Source organism: Oncorhynchus mykiss, chromosome 13 (assembly GCF_057628025.1).
Source record: "Oncorhynchus mykiss isolate SJ-2025 chromosome 13, ASM5762802v1, whole genome shotgun sequence".
NCBI classification, from domain to species: domain Eukaryota; kingdom Metazoa; phylum Chordata; class Actinopteri; order Salmoniformes; family Salmonidae; genus Oncorhynchus; species Oncorhynchus mykiss.
In genome coordinates, this window is record NC_143034.1 from 35,180,489 (window position 1) to 35,199,889 (window position 19,401).

The 19,401-nt window shown below is 40.9% G+C and overlaps 1 pseudogene across 1 annotated transcript; it reads left to right on the plus strand.

Annotated features, from left to right (window-relative positions):
- The first annotated feature begins 1,318 nt into the window (after nt 1-1,318).
- On the plus strand, nt 1,319-9,401 carry LOC118938437 (uncharacterized; annotated as a pseudogene). Its single transcript, XR_016485845.1, has 3 exons — nt 1,319-1,862; nt 2,334-2,708; nt 8,167-9,401. The product of XR_016485845.1 is annotated as an uncharacterized LOC118938437 (transcript).
- The last annotated feature ends 10,000 nt before the right edge of the window (nt 9,402-19,401 follow it).

The following is a 19,401-nucleotide window of genomic DNA, read 5'->3' on the forward strand; positions in this document are numbered from 1 at the left end:
GACAGGTGTCTTTTATACTGATAAAAGTTCTAACAGGTGCCATTAATACAGGTAACGAGTGGAGGCCAGAGGAGCCTCTTAAAGAAGAAGTTACAGGTCTGTGAGAGCCAGAAATCTTGCTTGTTTGTAGGTGACCAAATACTTATTTTCCACCATTATTTGCAAATAAATTCATTAAAAATCCTAAAATGTGATTTTCTGGAATTTCTTTCTCATTTTGTCTGTCATAGTTGAAGTGTACCTATGATGAAAATTACAGGCCTCTCTCATCTTTTTAAGTGGGAGTTTTACACCAGATGTGACGCTTGGCATTCAGGCCAAAGGGTTCAATCTTGGTTTAATAAGACCAGAGAATCTTGTTTCTCATGATCTGAGGTTCCTTTAGGTGCCTTTTGGCAAACTCCAAGCTGGCTGTCATATGCCTTTTACTGAGGAGTGGCTTCCGTCTGGCCTCTCTACAATAAAGGACTGATTGGTGGAGTGCTAACGAATGCACTGTATACCACTGGCAGAGTTTTCTACCATTGGCAGTTTTGTATACAGTCACGTGATACGTGGTATAGAAAAGTCCAATCTTAGGAGAGTACATGTGAGGCACTATACTGTGTGTCTGCAGGTGTCTATCTGGTCAAAACCACTGATACAGGAGCCCCTCCACCCTCTGGTGGGATGGATCATGTCTACAGAGAAACCTAGATTCAAATACTTAGATTTGTGTGTATTGGGTATATATTGTGAAATTGTTAGATATTACTGCACTGTCGGAGCTAGAAACACAAGCATTTCACTACACCCGCAAAAACATCTGCTAAACACGTGTATGTGACCAATAAAATTTGATTTTGATTTGAAATAAACAACCTATTTATCAAAGGTGCTTTTGGTTGAGGTCCACATGACTCCAAAGGATTTGAATTTGTTAAAAGTCCATATTGATACAGAAACACTAAACCATGATTTAGATTTATTAAGAACAAGTTGATTGACAAAGTCATGAAAAATTGGAAGAATTGAATAAACCACATTTTGGCTATGATAAAGATATGCCTCTGGGGTCAAAATGATGCATGTCAGAAGTATGGTTCAATGCAAATATTTAGTGGGTGTAAAGTTTGTTTTAAATTCTCACTCATTAAACACGAATCAATCAACACATGCTTTTCTTTGAACGACATAATATAATATTAAACCTTTATGAAATAAATAAAAAATAAACTTTTGGTTCCTCAGCTGCGTTGCCCACTCCAGTCAGCAAATGGCGATGCTTTTACGTTCAGGCGACGCTACCAGTGTGACGTATAATCTAGTGGACGGGACGCTCCTCAACAACAACAGCTAGTCAGACACCTCGGTAGCTTTCTAGAAAACATAGCTACAACATTCACGCTCTTTACACTGTTTTGGTGTATATTAGTCGCTCTGTATTAAACATACTTCTCTCGTATGTACTTGTTGGCGTATGCAATTATATATTTACGTTGTTTGTCAGCTAGCTGGTTTGCTAAGTTAGCTTAGAACTAGGCTAGTCGCTAATGCTAGCTAGCTAACATCCCCGACCATGAGCTCACTAAGCTACTCTCCTCCTGATAAAGAAGATGAGGTCTGCTGGACGGAGAAAGAAACTCTCGTGGAAGATGGGGCTGTTTCAATACAAAAACAAGTAGAGGGTGAGGCTGTTACCGTGAAAGAAGAAGAGAAAGACGTTTCAGTGAAAGAAGAGGAAGACGCGTTCAGAGTGAAAGAGGAGGAGGATGTTATAGTAAAAGAAGAGGATGATTCAGTTTCTCGAGTGAAAGAGGAGGAGGGGGAGATGACTGTCACATTGGAGGAAGAAGAGGAGGTTGGAGATATGTTTAACACCAGTAAGTACCGTCTCTGCAGTCGTTGAACCAATATGCAGGAAAGGGGTTCTACACTTTGATGTTGTTCTGTAGGAATGGCTGAAGCTTCACTGTAACGTGTAGAACATCAAGAGTGGACCATCAACAAAACGTTAACAATTGATCAAATGCATCCAATGACAATGCCTGAAATACTGTTGTCCTCAATATCTCCTATTAGATTAGCCCAATATGTACTCTTAAAGGGGCAATCAGCAATTGTTACATCCATTTTGGGACGTATACATTAATGATATGTACCCATCGGTTTCTTGAAGAATTCACTTATAAATGCTTCATGAGCTTAGTTCAACTGTCGTACCCCATCAGAACCCCAAATATATATATATTTTTCTGTTATTAGTCAGCTAGTGTGCTGGTTAAGTTAGCACTAGCCTAGCTAGCTAACATCTCTGACCATGAGGTCACTAAGCTACTCTTCTCTTGCTAAAGAAGAGGAGGCCTGCTGGACGGCGAAAGAAGGTCTTGAGGAAAAGGAGGCTGTTACAATACAAAAACAAGTAGAGGACGAGGCTGTTACAGTGAAAGAAGAAGAGAAAGACGTTTCAGTGAAAGAAGAGGAAGACTAGTTCAGAGTGAAAGAGGAGGAGGAAGTTACAGTAAAAGAAGAGGAGGCAGAGAGAGAGGAGGATGCAGTTTTTGGAGTGAAAGAGGAGGAGGGGGAGACGACTGTCACATCAAAAAACGAGGAGGAGGAAACTGAATATCTGGGCCCTGTTTTTCAAACGCATCTTAAGGCATCCAATTGTTCTAACAGTAAACTTAGCCGTAAGATGGTTTTGGGAAACCGGGCCCTGATTAACACTAGTAAGTACTGTCTTAAAAACAGAGGCAGTTGTGGTGTTAAAGGGGAAATATGCAATTGCTACATTTAAATTATTTCTTTCTTTCCATTGATTCTTGAATAATATAACACATGCCTCATGAGCTTAGTTCAACTGTTATCAGAACACCAAATAAGCTTTTTTTACTCCGATGTTTAGAAACAATGTAAATCAACACTGTATAGCCTCAACATGGTTAAAACTATAATGTTGATATCATGGATGGTCAGTCCCTTCCATCCACAGGTCTGTCTATGAATTTGAGAGTAGTTACATTTCTCCAGCCCCACTATCATCTTATTACCAAACCTGTGGTGGAATTAGTTTAGTTATTGTTTGAACTGCAGATTGGTTTATTGTTGTGGCTTTGCTAAAGGGCCAATCTAGGATTTAAACAGAAACAAAATGGCAGCCCAGAGACCTGAGCTGTGTTTGAATACTCATACTAACCGCACTATTTTTGACGTAAATTGATTATGTATGCTTATTAAGGCGGCAGGTAGCCTAGTGGTTAGAGCTTTACGCCAGTAACCGGAAGGTTGCTGGATCGAATCCCCAAGCTGACGAGGTAAAAATCTGTCGTTCTGCTCCTGAACAAGGCTGTTAGCCAACTGTTCCCCGGGCGCCGAAGACGTGGATGTCGATTAAGCAACTCAGAGGGTTTGGGTTAAATGCGGAAGACATTTTTCAGTTGAAAACATTCAGTTGGACAACTGACTAGATATCCCCTTATTCTCTTTCCCTTATTTGTCAAAATATGGATACAGTTAGAATGCCAAATGTTCCTGGATGTCATTCGCCAAAATACGACGTATACATGCAGTACTATAGATACTATACTAGTACTATACATGCAGTGGACACTATTTCTGTACTTTTAGGGCCCATAATGCAGTTCTTCAGAAATGGGCGTGGCTTCACAACTTTTTCAAATTTGAAGAAAATGGCGAAAATATGCAGCCAAACTCCGACGAGAGCCGATACAAATTCATTGCTTTAACTAATTATGACAAATGTTAAGAAAATGTTGAGCAATGTAATAAAGTAATGACTTTTCAAATAAGTTACCTTACACGTTATGTTGGCTGATAGTTTGTTAGCTACGCTGTCCTTACGAACCACATAGCATAACATTACAGCAGTATGTACTGGTATGTTAGCTAGCTACCTAATGTTACTTGGTTACTTATACATCAAACTTGCCAGTATGTTAACTATATTCTATCTAACTAACTACCCAATGTTTATTGACTTGACTAATTTCTAGTTAGCGGGCTAGCTAGCTTGCTAAATGTATTAAGAGTCAGCTCAAACGTAGCTAACTAACACTGCCTGGTACCAGTGCTGGTGTAGGCCTAGATAAGCATGTTTGTGCAGCGGTATCTTGTCAGAGAAGAATAGGCCAAGTATGAATATGTTGGCTAGCTAGCCAGCTACATGAAGTAAGAACATGCAATGCAAGATCTAATTAGGGTCACCTGGAAACACTTACCAACACTTTGGTTCCTACCATGTCTTCTTCTTTTCTGAGGTTAGGCGGCTACATATTGGCAGCGGTCCAAACACTCATAAGACACACCCTCGTCCACTTACACGCTGCCGAAACCAGATGTGTCATTTGCGCGAACATTGCACAATCTATTTACACATACATGTTAATCAATCATTGCATCCACACTGCTCGAGCGTGCCAACAAGCGTCTGCGTTGCCAGGCGCTAAAATACACAGCCAGGTTTCTAACCTCCCTATAGGCTGTCTCATCGTTGTCGGTGGTCAGGCCTACCACTGTTGTGTCATCGGAAATTTAATGATGATGTTGGAGTTGTTCCTGGCCAAGCAGTCATGAGTGAACAGGAAGTACAGGACTGGACTGAGCACGCACCCCTGAGGGGACCCTGTGTTGAGGATCAGCGTGGTGCATGTGTTGTTACCTACCCTCATCACCAGGAGCAGCCCGTCAGGAAGGTCAGGATCCAGTTGCAGAGGGAGGTGTTTAGTCCCAGGGTCCTTAGTTTATTGATGAGCTTTGAGGGAACTATGGAACCATAAATCCAAACTATGGTGTTGAATGTTGAGCTGTAGTCAATGAATAGCATTCTCACATAGGTGTTCCTTTTGTCCAGGTGGGAAAGGCCAGTATGGAGCGCAATAGAGATTGCATCATCTGTGGATCTGTTAGGGTTGTATGCAAATTGGAGTGGGTCCAGGGTTTCTGGGATGATGGTGGTGATGTGAGCCATGACAGGGTTCAATTCTCGGGCAGACTCTCTTCTCTGTATACATCAATGATGTCGCTCTTGCTGCTGGTGATTCTCTGATCCGCTGCTGGTGATTCTCTGATCCACCACTACACAGACGACACCATTCTGTATACCTCTGGCCCTTCTTTGGACACTGTGTTAACTTACCTCCAGACGAGCTTCAATGCCATACAACTCTCCTTCCGTGGCCTCCAACTGCTCTTAAATGCAAGTAAAACTAAATGCATGCTCTTCAACCGCTCGCTGCCCGCACCTGCCCGCCCGTCCAGCATCACTACCCTGGACGGTTCTGACTTAGAATATGTTGACAACTACAAATACCTAGGTGTCTGGTTAGACTGTAAACTCTCCTTCCAGACTCACATTAAGCATCTCCAAGCCAAAATTAAATCTAGAATCTGCTTCCTATTTCGCAACAAAGCATCCTTCACTCATGCTGCTAAACTTACCCTCGTAAAACTGACTTTCCTACCGATCCTTGACTTTGGCGATGTCATTTACAAAATAGCCTCCAACACTCTACTCAACAAATTGCATGCGGTCTATCACAGTGCAATCCGTTTTGTCACCAAAGCCCCATATATTACCCACCACTGCAACCTGTACATTCTCGTTGGCTGGCCATCGCTTCATACTCATCGCTAAACCCACTGGCTCCAGGTCATCTACAAGTCTCTGCTAGGTAAAGCTGCCAATGACTGGAACGAACTGCAAAAATCACTGAAGCTGGAGACTCATATCTCTCTCACTAACTTTAAGCACCAGCTGTCAGAGCAGCTCACAGATCACCGCACATGTACATAGCTCATCTGTAAATAGCCCATCCAACTACCTCATCCCCATACTGTATTTATTTATTTCTTCCTCCTTTGCACCCCAGTATCTCTACTTGCACATTCATCTTCTGCACATCTATCATTCCAGTGTCTAATTGGTATATTGTGATTACTTTGCCACTATGGCCTATTTATTGCCTTACCTCCCTAATCTTACCTCGTTTGCTCACACTGTATATAGATTTGTTATTTTCTATTGTGTTATTGACTGTACGTTTGTTAATTGCATGTGTAACTCTGTGTTGTTGTTTGTATGTTTATCTTGGCCAGGTCGCAGGTGTAAATGAGAACTTGTTCTCAACTGGCCTACCTGGTTAAATAAATAAATAATACAAATAAAATTAGGTGGAAAAAACCCAACTGTAAAGTAGTTGATTTGCTACATTACGTTTAAATCCAAACTGAGAGTCACCTTTATTGACAACACCCAAATGGATAAGGTCATGGTTCTAAAATAATTACACATTATTCATAATGTGTAGAGAACTGTTCCTTGATGGATAGGCTATTGTACAACACACAGAGCTATTTTCCTTTATTCGGGACATTTAGAATGACAACACATTACAGTATCCCAGTATTCTCAAACCCTGTGACCCTCAAACTCCACCAGTATTTTACACCATTTTAAAGATAAACATGTTGTTAATCTCACCACATTGTCCGATTTCAAATAGGCTTTACGGCGAAAGCACCACAAACAATTATGTTAGGTGAGTGCCTAGTCACAGATAAAACACAGCCATTTTTCCAGCCAAAGAGTAGTCACAAAAAACAGAAATGGAGAAATGAATCACTAACCTTTGATCTTCATCAGATGACACTCATAGGACTTCATGTTACACAATACATGTATGTTTTGTTCGATAAAGTTCATATTTATATAAAAAAACATTCAGTATACATTGGCACGTTATGTTCAGTAGTTCCAAAAACATCCAGTGATTTTGCAGAGAGCCACATCAATTTACAGAAATACTCATCATAAATGTTGATAAAAATACAAGTGTTATACATGGAACTGAAGATAAACTTCTCTTTAATGCAACCGCTGTGTCAGATTTCAAAAAAGCTTTACCCGAAAAAGCACACCATGCAATGATCTGAGTACAACGCTCAGAGACCAAAACAAGCCAAACAGATATCTGCCATGTTGTGTAGTCAACAGAAGTCAGAAATAGCATTATAAATATTCACTTACCTTTGATGATCTTCATCAGAATGCACTCCCAGGAATCCCAGTTCCACAATAAACGTTTGATTTGTTCGATAAAGTTCATAATTTATGTCCCCTTACCTCCATTTTGTTCGCGCGTTCAGCACAGTAATCCAAATTCATGACACGCGAGCAGACAAAGTCAAAAATGTCCGTTACAGTCCGTAGAAACCTGTCAAACAATGTATAGGATCAATCTTTAGGATGTTTTTATCATAAATCTTCAATAATGTTCCAACCGGAGAATTCCTTTGTCTGTAGAAATGCAATGGAAAGCAAGCTAACTTTCACGTGAACGTGCGTGGTCATCAACTAATGAAACTCTGCCAGACCTCTGACTCAATCCCCTCTCATTCACCCCCACTTCACAGTAGAAGCATCAAACAAGGTTCTAAAGACTGTTACCATCTAGTGGAAGCCTTAGGAAGTGCAATATGACCCCAAAGACACTGTGTATTCGATAGGAAAAGAGTTGAAAAACTACAAACCTCAGATTTCCCACTTCCTGGTTGGAGTTTTTCTCAGGTTTTTGCCTGCTATATTAGTTCTGTTATACTCACAGACATCATTCAAACAGTTTTAGAAACGTCAGTGTTCTCTATCCAAATATACTAATAATATGCATAGCTTAGCTTCTGGTACTGAGTAGCAGGCATTTTACTCTTATTCATCCAAGCTACTCAATACTGCCCCCAGCCATAAGAAGTTAATGTGAGTCTCCTTGAGTAGCACTCCTGATCTTGCGCTGATGGTGCGCTGTAATATTCAGAATACCTTGTGAAAAACTAAAATCTTCGCTCACCATTTTTGCTCCAGGCAGATATACTACATCCATAACTATCAGTTTCCTCATTAGCAGGGAGGAGTTTCTACAACCAAATTGTGTGCGCATTACCCTTGTGCGCCAATTTTAGCAAACACAGAAAGGGGCCTATATTGGAGACCAAAAGTCGTCTGGCACACTGCTTAGGATTTCGACAACTTATTTCTAGCCTACAATCATCAATGTTACTAATCATGTGAAACTGCATGGGTATGCTCTGGGCATCACCTTTTACCTCAAATAAACAATGGATTTCTGCTGTTGTGGGGCTTTAACCATCTGTCTGACTTTGTTGTTCACACAGGAGAGAGACGTGACGATCTTGCATCCTCTTGGGAGCCTCAACAACCTCATGATACTGACGAGGCAGAGAAGAGTCTCTCCAGTTCAGAACATCTCAATAAACACCAGCAGAGATCCACAGGGAAGAAATCTCACCACTGCTCTCACTGTGGGAAAAGTTGCAAATCTTCATCAGAACTTAAAATACACCTGAGAATTCACACAGGAGAGAAACCTTTTGCCTGTGATCAATGTGGGAAGAGTTTTACTCGGCTACAAACCCTGAAATCACACCAGAGAATACACACTGGAGAGAAACCTTATAGCTGTAATCAATGTGGGAAGAGTTTTACAACATCTAGCTATCTAACTATACACCAGAGAACACACACAGGAGAGAAACCATATAGCTGTGATCATTGTGGGAAAAGTTTTACTACATCTAGCTATCTAACTATACACCAAAGGACACACACAGGAGAGAAACCATACAGCTGTACTCATTGTGGGAAGAGTTTTACTCAGCCAGACAGCCTGATATTACACCAGAGAACACACACAGGAGAGAAACCTTATAGCTGTGATCAATGTGGGAAGAGTTTTTCTACATCTAGCGTTCTCACTATACACCAGAGAACACACACAGGAGAGAAACCATATAGCTGTACTCAATGTGGGAAGAGTTTTTCTACATCTAGCTATCTAACTATACACCAGAGAACACACACAGGAGAGAAACCATATAGCTGTAATCAATGTGGGAAGAGTTTTACTCAGCTAAACAGCCTGATAGTACACCAGCGGACACACACAGGAGAGAAACCTTATGGCTGTGATCAATGTGGAAAGAGTTTTGGTACATCTGGCTGTCTGAAGACACACCAGAGAACACACACAGGAGAGAAACCTTGTAGCTGTGAACAATGTGGGAAGAGTTTTTCTACATCTAGCTATCTCACTATACACCAGAGAATACACACAGGAGAGAAACAATACAGCTGTAGCCATTGTGTGACCAGATTTGCTTGGCTAAACAGCCTAGTATCACACCAGAGAACACACACAGTAGAGAAATCTCATAGCTGTGCTCAATAGGGGAAGAAATACTCTGAAATACTCTGATATAAGATCTCTGATTAAACATCAGAAAATACATGGGAGTTTTTCATGATATCAATGAAATAATGTCTCAATGTAGAATGTTTTTAACATTGTAGTATGAGTATTTTAATGAATGTCAGAATGTAGAACCCTAAATGTTTGCCTTCTGTTCTATTGATTTTAGCCTCAGGGGAAAATTCCAGGTTCTGAATTGAAAGAGTACTATTTATGAGATTTAACAAAAAGTGACTAACTAAAAAAGAGTTGTTACACTTACCACGTTGGTGACCCACTAGAATCAAAATGAAACCATTCAAAATGTAGCTGGTTGTTTTCTACAAATTGTCTTCTAACCAGTGATGTATAGATTATTCCCAGATTCTGTGTGGTTTTTGCTGTGTTGGTTTTAACAGGATGTGCAACCTCATCTCCCCCCTCTCGCATAATTTATTTCAATATGATATCGATGAGTGATGACAAATAACTGTTGTGTTCCTTTGTTTAGCGACCCCTACATTTAAATGCATCACTCCAAAATGTAGCTGACTGACTTCTGCAGGTTGTCCTCTAACCAGTGAGGTAAAAGATATCTCCCATTTCCATGTGTTTTTGTTTAGTTGTGTTCGTTTCAACAGCACATACAACCTGATTTCCCCCCCAAATCAATATCAGTGATTTATTGCTTATTGTCAAAACAACAGGGTTTGTGGTGCTTGTGCAGTTAATAAGGTGCTTGTTTAACAAATACAAGTCAGAGAGAATAAAGTAGGGGGCACACGTCAAACGTTTGATTTATGACCCGATGTCCGGATGACGTGTGCATGCCCATATTTGGGCATCCTGTAAGGACATCCGGGTGGGAACTTATCACGTGCTTATGCCCATATGTGGGCATCCTGTTCCGGTTCTCACGCGTTAGAGGGTGTGCTAATTTATGCATATATTGCATCTATTCCTTTGAAGTTGTCATGATGATTGATGTCTAGGGACCTCTTTGAACTGGGGGGGGGGGGGGGGGGGGGGGGGATGTGTTTGAACATTTCAAAGAGTATGGCCCCCCCACCCCCTATTTTATTGACCTGTCGACCTATTGTCTATGAAACAGGAATGTCTGGGGGTATTGGGTGTGGCAGACGCATTATAAATAAAGCCCAGAACAAGACATGCGGCCCGAACACTAAACAAGATTTTAAAAATAAAACCCTGAATATTAAACAGAAAATTATGTCGAATAGGCCAATTCTCGGGGTGCTATGCATCTCTTGTCATGCACCCAATGACAAAAGCCTTGAGGAAGTTTTGTGTGAGACTCCAGAATGTTTTAAAGGAGTTTTGGTTAGGAGTGAGGGGCATATGTCTTACATATTCCAACCTGAGGAATCTACGGTTAAGATATTCACAGACAGCGGCCCCAAACCCCTTTATCAGGCAAAACCCGAGAGTTTTTCTCCTGCGCTGCGGATGAGAGAATGGCTTAAGAAAAGGCTTGCACTCTGTCAAATTGAACAGGCCCTGAGTGGTACAACTCTCCCCGGATATGCAGTGGAAGAACTGGTCTGCGGACGCAGTGATCTGAAGGCCCTAAGAATCGCTTCAATGGCATATAGAGTCCAAAGTGACAATTTTAGCATGTGAACAATTTGATAGTGCAAATGCGACGAAATCTGTCATTTCATATGTATTTTCCAAAGCATTCAAGGATGTAAACTTTTTATGCCAGTGTTTAGCTTTAAATGGATTGATTATCCCATATTCATAACCCTTATGAATAAGCTGGACAGTCTTTTCCAAAATAGTGAACAATTATGGCGCTGGCCGCGTCTATCCTTAAGACATTCCCAGGATCCACATGCCCGACTGATGATCTACCCCTGGAGTGAAAACTTACGGAGCTTTGATGGAGCTTTGATGGAGCATGTAAGAGAGCCTGTCTTGGCATTGGTGAATTGGAAACGGATGCAGGTCAGGGCTAACCAAGCCCTATATCTGTAAGAAAAGAATAGTAAAATGGTTAATTAATTATAACAGGTTTTAAACTGTATGTACTAAATATTTTGAATTAAATAAATGCTTTTAAAATTGTATCTCACCTTTTAACGAAGGGGCTCTGTCTTTTCGCTCTATCATCATGCATGTCTCTGAGAAAAATCATTTCTGAAAAGCCGTGTGCGTGCACGGGTGTGCGTGTGCCGGGCCAGGAGGAGTGTGTGTTTCAAAAACAAAAGGGGTGGGGGTGTGTGTCTCTGTAGGGGTCGTTTGAAACCAAGGTTTGCAATGTCATGCAAACTGTATGTACAGATATCTGCCTACCCCCCATCAAAAAGTTTGTCGGCATCTCTTAACTTCTTATGGTATAGGGGACGCTTGCATCCCACTTGGAGAAAAAAAAACAGGGAAAATGCAGCGCGGCAAATTCAAATAATGATATCAAAATCAAACATTCATTAAATCACACGTGTAAGATACTCAATTAAAGCTACGCTCGTTGTGAATCCAGCCAACGTGTCAGATTTTAAAAAGCTTTTCGGCAAAAGCATAAGAAGCTATTATCTGATGATAGCACAATGTCAACAAAGAGAGTAGCATATTTCAACCCTGCAGGCGCTACACAGAACGCATAAATAAAATATAAAGCATGCATTACCTTTGACGAGCTTCTTTTGTTGGCACTCCAATATGTCCCATAAACATCACAATTGGTCCTTTTGTTCGATTAATTCCGTCCATATATATCCAAATGTCAATTTATTTGACACTTTTGATCCAGAAAAAAACAGCTGCCAAAAAACGCAATGTCACTACAAAACATTTCAAAAGTTGCCTATAAACTTTGCCATAATATTTCAAACTACTTTTGTAATACAACTTTAGGTATTTTTAATCAAATTGTAGACGGGGCTACCTGTGTTCAATACAGCAAGTAAACAAACCATGCTCCTTTTTACGTCTTGCGCAACTCTCAATAGTGTAACGTTGTTCCAGGATGTTCTTCTTCGTTGCACAAATTAATAACCTCAACCAAATTCCAAAGACTTGTGACATCCAGTGGAAGCGGTAGGAACTGATAACAGGTTCCTATGAAATATCTCAGGGAAAAGATAACTCGGAACAGTCAGAGGCAAAAAAAAAAATCTGAACAGTTAGTCCTCGGGGTTTTGCCTGCTACATAAGTTCTGTTATACTCACAGACATGATTCAAACAGTGTTTTCTATCCACATCTACTAATAATATGCATATCTTATATTCCTGGCATGAGTAGCAGGAAGTTGAAATTGGGCACGCTATTTATCCGAAAGTGAAAATGCTGCCCCCTATACCTTAAGCACTTTCGATTCATTAACACGCATGTCTTTCAAATCCGAATTTCTCACCCCAGAGGACGTGGGGGATAAAAAGTCAAACACCCCAGAAATAATACAATATGTCTAGACCAACCCTTGGGGTTAAAACAATGTTATTTCTAATCAGCGCATATACTAACGGTCCCCCCACCCCGGTCTATAAATTTACATCGGACACCCCACCAAGCTGCTGCCCCTGAGGTGCAATGAAACATAAATGCAATACCTGCAGACATAATGTCTCGACATCACCTCCTGTTGCTTTAGTTCACTGCCTCTCTAAAACATTCTGGGGGGTACTCCAGACCCATTTTATGGCATACAGGATATCGCCCGAAAAAACGTCACCCCATGCTCTGTAAACTCATTCCGTACTATCTCTCGTCAGGGACACGACCGCGGAACGAGTCTAGGGAAAACAGATACTTTCCACTCTGTTCGCACGGCCGTACCCTAATTTCAAACACCAGGCCAACAGCCCAGGACAGATAAAAGATCATCCGTGAATCCCTCCTAATGACGCTTTCTGAAGGTGAGTTAGTGAAAATAATATATTTTAAGATTTGGAGTCTGGGAATTGTTTGAATGTTATTGGAATATTAAATGATGTGTTTTAAACGGGGGGGCAATGCACGTATTCTTTAAAAAAAATGTATATAGGATAAATAACTTAATATTATCTAACGTTTGTAGGTTCTCCATCCTTTACGCAGCTGCTCAGAGGTTTAAATGATCTGGAACAGACCGCGTTAGACAGGGATTCTCAGGCGCAAAACGCATGCAGCCAATCCCCATCACACTATTTTCGATGTAAATCCAATAATCACATACACAAGAATATTTATACATTAAAAAACAAAAAGTGTGCACCCTATATTAAAAGCTATTTTTGTGTTTACAGCCGACATACAGCCAAGAAGGATAACGGGCTCCTTATGGACCCTGAACGACTTCGTCGGAGCAGATGACACATCCGATGACACATCCCCCCTTTCTGTACGAACGTTTTTTCAAACACACCGAGAACAGAGGATTTAATCGTCCCGCCAACTCCCCCGGGAACCTCCACCCGCTTGCTCCATATTCCAGACCCAAACAAGCAACGCACAATATGGGCTCTAGTACATTGCTCAGAATCCTCCCCTCCAGAAAAGTACTACTGGGCAGGGAACTTGCGGCTTCACGAGCCGGCGCTCCATGGACACGGTATGAAGCCATTATATACAGTGGGGCAAAACAGTATTTAGTCAGCCACCAATTGTGCAAGTTCTCCCACTTAAAAAGATGAGAGGCCTGTAATTTTCATCATAGGTACACTTCAACTATGACAGACAAAATGAGAAAAAAAATCCAGAAAATCACATTGTAGGATTTTTAATGAATTTATTTGCAAATTATGGTGGAAAATAAGTATTTGGTCAATAACAAAAGTTTATCTCAATACTTTGTTATATACCCTTTGTTGGCAATGACAGAGGTCAAATGTTTTCTGTAAGTCTTCACAAGGTTTTCACACACTGTTGCTGGTATTTTGGCCCATTCCTCCATGCAGATCTCCTCTAGAGCCATTATGTTTTGGGGCTGTTGCTGGGAAACACGGACTTTCAACTCCCTCCAAAGATTTTCTATGGGGTTGAGATCTGGAGACTGGCTAGGCCACTCCAGGACCTTGAAATGCTTCTTACGAAGCCACACCTTCGTTGCACGGGCGGTGTGTTTGGGATCATTGTCATGCTGAAAGACCCAGACCCAGCCATCTTCAATGCCCTTGCTGATGGAAGGAGGTTTTCACTCAAAATCTCACGATACATGGCCCCATTCATTCTTTCCTTTACACGGATCAGTCGTCCTGGTCCCTTTGCAGAAAAACAGCCCCATAGCATGATGTTTCCACCCCCATGTTTCACAGTAGGTATGGTGTTCTTTGGATGCAACTCAGCATCCTTTGTCCTCCAAACACAACACGTTGAGTTTTTACCAAAAAGTTATATTTTGGTTTCATCTGACCATATGACATTCTCCCAATCTTCTTCTGGATCATCCAAATGCTCTCTAGCAAACTTCAGACGGGCCTGGACATGTACTGGCTTAAGCAGGGGGACACGTCTGGCACTGCAGGATTTGAGTCCCTGGTGGCGTAGTGGTAGGCTTTGTTACTTTGGTCCCAGCTCTCTGCAGGTCATTCACTAGGTCCCACCGTGTGGTTCTGGGATTTTTGCTCACCGTTCTTGTGATCATTTTGACCCCACGGGGGGAGATCTTGCGTGGAGCCCCAGATCGAGGGAGATTATCAGTGGTCTTGTATGTCTTCCGTTTCCTAATAATTGCTCCCACAGTTGATTTCTTCAAACCAAGCTGCTTACCTATTGCAGATTCAGTCTTCCCAGCCTGGTGCAGGTCTACAATATTGTTTCTGGTGTCCTTTGACAGCTCTTTGGTCTTGGCCATAGTGGAGTTTGGAGTGTGACTGTTTGAGGTTGTGGACAGGTGTCTTTTATACTGATAACAAGTTCAAACAGGTGCCATTAATACAGGTAACGAGTGGAGGACAGAGGAGCCTCTTAAAGAAGAAGTTACAGGTCTGTGAGAGCCAGAAATCTTGCTTGTTTGTAGGTGACCAAATACTTATTTTCCACCATAATTTTCAAATAAAATCATAAAAAATCCTACAATGTGATTTTCTGGATTCTTTTTCCTCATTTTGACTGTCATAGTTGAAGTGTACCTATGATGAAAATTACAGGCCTCTCTCATCTTTTTAAGTGGGAGAACTTGCACAATTGGTGGCTGACTAAATACTTTTTTGCCCCACTGTATATATTATTAGTTTTACCTAGTTTATTATTTATACATTTTTTAGGCTTGAATATGTTAAAACAAGGACAAATAATATTTTTTCAGGCTCCAACGAGACCGGCCATGCAGAATCGGGAACGTTTGATGAAAAAAAGTCACGCCCCCCGGTTTTCGCCAGAACAGCCCTCGCCAAAAAGGCAGAGGTATTTTAATTATGTATTGTTAATATATAGTATTATACCTGAAATGTGTTTGATATTTTTGTATCTAAAATAATTTTTTTTAATAACCTATTTTGTATGTATTATTTTCTTTCAGACTCCTCTCCGGCGTATAACGGCACAGAAGACCACACACATCTAGAGCATGCGGAGGATTCCGGCTCACCGAACATTCCCAATGATTGTTGGTGGCAACATCTGGATCTGAAATAGAACAAGCTAGGTTTTTCACAGCCTTTTCCAGGGCTCTAAAATCCCAAAAGGTTTTGCTACACAAACGAATGGGGGTTTTACTTGAGCGACAATACCGCCAGGATCTATCATTCTGGCATAGAACCACGTATGTTAAACAGCACTCCGATTAAAAAACGTAAATACAGGTGCTAAAATCATATATGTAACACGGATCCTTCCAGAATAACCCAAGAACACACATCATTAATTATCCAAATGGCAGAGCCAACAGACCTAATTGAGACAGTTGAAAGCCTCTTATCACAGATACAGCCAGAACTCCTAGAAATTACTAATCGTATGAATGAGGTGGGGGTAACAGACATAATACCGATAGATGAAAGCATATTATCACAGATTCCAGCTGAACTCCTAGAAATTATTAATTGTATGAACGAGTCAGGGATGCCAGATGAAAACCTGTTATCACAGATTCCCGAAGCCCTCATATCCCTAATTAATCAGATGAATGAGAGCCCGACATCTTCAGCATCCCACACCCCCCAAAACCAGCCGTTAACCTCTCTGCGCACCGAACCCGTTATCGGGATTAAATTCGACAACATACGGTGATCGCTACATAAATAGTCATATTAAACATTCATGAAAATACACGTGTCTCACATGTTTCGAAAGCCTATAATCTTGCTAATCAAACTGCGTTGTCAGATTTAAAAAAGGATTTAATGCGAAATAATGCAATGCGATTATCTGAGGACAGAGCCCCATAAAAAAAACTGATTCAACAGCACAGGCGTAATAAAATCACAAATTGCAATAAAATAAATTGTTTACCTTTGACGATCTTCCTCTGTTTGCAATCCCAATGCTCATTGTTACATAATTAATTTTTATAGCCTAACACGAAAAATTTTGTGTACTGCTTGTGTCATGAAGTCCGTCTCATTCAATTTTCGACGACACATTCGATGTAAATACACACACTAAACGTGACTTTTCCAGTCATGTTTGGTTTCATTGCAATCAACTGGTTGTTTGTAACACAACCAAACGTGAAGGGTCATTTCACGGGACGTATTGACTGAAAGAAACCGATTTGAAGACAACAAGTCTTCAAGTCTCTGTTTCGTTGATTGACTGTATTTTAACCCAATGACCACTGATCGTCTTGAAATCTAGCTTGGTCGATAGCCAATGAGCTGAGGTAAATGGCAATATGTAATGGTTATGTGTTGGAAGACCATCCCATGTAGTAAACTCCGGCGTAAAAAGGGTCATTCGCCATTGAAGATTCATACTGGAAGGATGTTACGCACAGCACTATTATGGTAAAGCGCATCTTCAGCTGTTTATATATCAATCAGTATGGTGACTAAGTCAGGGAAAGCAAAATCTAAGTCTAGTATTACAGATGTACACACAATTTTAGAAGAAATTGATCGGGAAAGTGAGACAGAGATTGTTGGAGAACGATTCATTTAGCTAGCATAGCTTTGATTCCCAAATGGAGGAATATTTTTTGAACGGAGAGGACATCGTTTTGGACTGGTACGTTCTTCTCATGCTAATGCCGTTGTTTGAAATTAATAATATAAAATATTATTTGTGATTTTTTTTACATTGTAGGAGGAATATATAAAAATGTAATGAAAGGTGTAAAGTACACGTTGGCTATACATTGTGGGTGGGGGTATGTTTGTATGTATGTGTATGACCCATAGCCTATGTTTGTGTATGTATATATACATATTGTGGATTAGAGGGAGCATGGCCGAGATGCGTGTGTCTGCTGCTCCACCCCACCCCACCCCCACATGAAATAGCCTATTTGAGGCTGTTGAGGGGAGGGCAGGCCCACAACAATTGCCAAAGTGAAATGGAGACAGTAGATGCAGCTGGTCTGTTGTAATATAATAAAGACAGTAGATATAGCTGGTCTGTCATAATATAATAGAGACAGTAGATCTAGCTGGTATGTCATAATATGAAATAGACAGTAGATCTAGCTGGTCTGTCATAATTTAAATGAGACAGTAGATCTAGCAGGTCTATAATAATATATTCAACCTTATGTTCCCTGTACTCTATATATATCAGTTTATTATACCTGTTGATACAGGGCTCATATGTGAAACTATTCTAACTGAACATTTTCTTTCACAGTGACACTGACTCCGAATGGGAGACCCCAGTGCCAAGGTGTCCATCCCTCACTGAAGCTGGTTCATCCAGCCGGACACCTGTTGTCTCAGCGCTACTGGGGCATGGACCGCAAAAAATGTCCCCATTCCAACTGCAATAAAGGACTACAACAAGAGGACGGGAGGTGTGGAACTGTCAGATGCGCTGATAGGCTATTACAATGTTCTCCATAAGACGATGAAATGGTACAAGACCTTCTTCTATCATTTCATCGACATTGCTGTGGTGAATGCATTCATCCTACACAAGGAAATGGCTAAGAGCTGTGGAAAGCCCCCCAATTCACAGCTTGCCTTCAGAGAGCTGCTCATCAAGGAGCTTGCTGGCTACAGCACCACTGCACCATGTTCTGGCCCCTCTACCTTTGTCCCTTCTGCTCCTGCCACAAGTGGTGTTCATCTGCCCCAATTTATTTCTGCAGGCATGAATGTGCCTCAGGGACCAAAGGTCACAGCATGGAGGCGTCGCTGTGTTCTTTGCAAAATGAAGTCCCCCATCACCTGCACCACATGCTTGGTGACCCTCTGCTTTACAGCAGAAAGAGACTGTTATTGCACCTGGCATCAGCAGCACAATATTGTGTAGAGGACTGAGGGTCTTCCAAATATTGAGTGTTATTAAGTGTTATTTTGTACATTTATTAATTAATTTTTTCATGTTTTTTCTCCATTTCTTTGGGGGGGGGGGGGGGGGGGGGTTAGAATACCATTTTGGTATTTTGTATATAGTTATTCCATTCAAAATTAATAACTTCACCAATTTGGCCACTTGGGTACATTTGGGCTACTTGGGTACATTTGGGTGACTTCATGATAAATGTCATGTAGCACACTCATTTTGGAAGTTATCATTCTGAAACTTTGCACAAGTACTGTTGCCCTCTTATGTTTTCACTGAAATTGTCCCCATCATCCTATCTGAATGTTTGTTTTGTCTTGTTCATTTTAAAGATGATGATACAACAATAAAAAATAAAAACGTATGGTTGTTTCATTGTCTTATCTAAACCAAATCTATTGTGTTATATTCTCCTACATTCAATTCACAATTACACAAACCTCATACTGTTTTCTTTCAAATGAAACCAATAATATGCATATCCTTGGTTCTGGGCCTGAGCTACAGGCAGTTAGATTTGGGTATGTCTTCAGGTGGAAATTTAAAAAAGTAGGGGGGTAGCTCTAAGAGGTTTTAAGATGCGTTTGGGAAACCCGGCCCAGATATCCAGTTCCTCCTCCTTTTTCGATGTAACAGTCATCTCCTCCTCTTTCACTCCATAAACTGCATCCTCCTCTCCTTTTACTGTAACACCCTCCTCCTTTTCCCTCTTCTTTCACAGTAACGGCCTCACCCTCTACTTCTTGTTTTACTGTGATATCCTCCTCTTCTTTAGCAGAAGG